Source organism: Anoplophora glabripennis, unplaced genomic scaffold (genome assembly GCF_000390285.2).
Source record: "Anoplophora glabripennis isolate ALB-LARVAE unplaced genomic scaffold, Agla_2.0 scaffold98, whole genome shotgun sequence".
NCBI lineage: Eukaryota > Metazoa > Arthropoda > Insecta > Coleoptera > Cerambycidae > Anoplophora > Anoplophora glabripennis.
The window spans coordinates 1,115,238-1,116,898 of record NW_019416280.1 but is presented as its reverse complement, the minus strand read 5'-3'; the positions used below and the strand labels follow the sequence as shown (position 1 = coordinate 1,116,898).

Below are 1,661 nucleotides of genomic sequence, written 5' to 3'. Positions count from 1 at the left end.
TTTTAAGTATGGAACAATATACGTTTATTATTTATTTATTTATTTCAACAGTATCTGCAAACCAATTATTGAATGGTAATAACTAGATAGTTTTATTCAATAATGTTGATATGGTGAGTTATTTATTATTATTATAGCATTATCATTAAGTTTAGTATCAAGTCCAGACAAATAAAAATGAAATTTGTTGAATTTACAGACCAAAAGTGTAAATTATTTCCAATCTATGACTTTTCCTTCTACTTATTTTTTTATACTATCTCTTTCTAAAGACAAGAAAGAACAGTTTTGTTAGATACAAGACAACAGTAATATTAGATGTAACTTTATCACAAGGAAATATGTACAAATAAGTATCACGTTACACTAGTTTATTCTTAAGTTCTTGTTGATATTTCTAGTCAGTATGACTAACAGTGGCATCAGGCACAAAAGACAATTTGATACTCATTTTTTCTTGTTATGTATGTAGTTACGTGCAAAGAATAAATGAACAATTAACAGTTATGGATTTTAGTTTTTGGAAAGTCTTCACAAATCTCTTAATAATTTTCGATAAATTGTGTGTTCAGGTTTTTCAGCTCTATGAAGATATTTGAATTTGGTATATATCTGCTTTTGATAACTACTCTTTTGACACTTAATGTTTCTTCCAGAAATAGTTAGGGACCAATTCTGGAAACTGTCAAAAATATTCGTCCAACTGAGCATTTTATAACAATTACTGGAAGTAACGAGCAAGTCTGAAAAGTTACTCGGGTAGTCCTTTAAGATATAGAAATGTATGTATTTCCAAATGATTTTCTGGGAATTCTATCATGAATTATTCTTTGCTTAAGATTTTGGAAATAATTGAAACTCAGTTAGTCACCTTTAATTTAAAAAAATATCCCGCTTTCTTATGGTGGAGATAAACTTCTATTAAAATTAATGTGTATTTAATGTAAATATTGCACCTCTAATATTTAATGCCTACCTACCAAGGTGTGGAAAAATTTGTATCATATATCTAAGATTATTTAGAGATTTGATATTTATTTGTTGCTGAGTATAAATTTTGTTTCTGGCAATAAACTTACGGTACGATTTTTCATTCTATCAATACTGTTTATTATGCAATCACTGGAATATTCTAATTTTTTTAATACCAAAAAGTAATAGAGATGTTGATGTAACAGGTCATATAATATAATATCATGTGGTACTGGAAAAGTGTTTCATTTTTCTCCTCAGAAATAAAAAAAACATAAGATGTACTTTTTTCGATATTTTAATTATTTATAAAGAAATATGTACATGTTCTTAATTTTTAAATCTTTATTTATGAAATCGATATATTAACTACATAACAAAACTGTTACATCACTGCCCGGGTAGCTCAGTCGGTAGAGCATTGGACTTTTAATCCAAGGGTCCAGGGTTCAAGTCCCTGCTCGGGCGATCATTTTTTTTAAATCAAAATGAATGATTTTTTAATTAAGTTGTATTATATGTAATATGTATTTTCCTAGGAAAAAATTGACAATTTTAAAATGATTACATAATAATTAAAGAAAATTAGTTTCTGTTTATTTATTACAAGAAGGTATTTAAGAAATCAGTTAGTAATTCATGCATCCTTAACTATAGAAATACGGAAATAACTTATAGAAATGCAGGAT

The 1,661-nt window shown here is 26.9% G+C and overlaps 1 non-coding gene across 1 annotated transcript; it reads left to right on the top strand.

Annotated features, from left to right (window-relative positions):
* The first annotated feature begins 1,367 nt into the window (after nucleotides 1–1,367).
* On the top strand, nucleotides 1,368–1,440 carry Trnak-uuu. Its single transcript has one exon. It is a non-coding gene; the product is annotated as a tRNA-Lys (tRNA).
* Nucleotides 1,441–1,661: the final 221 nt, after the last annotated feature.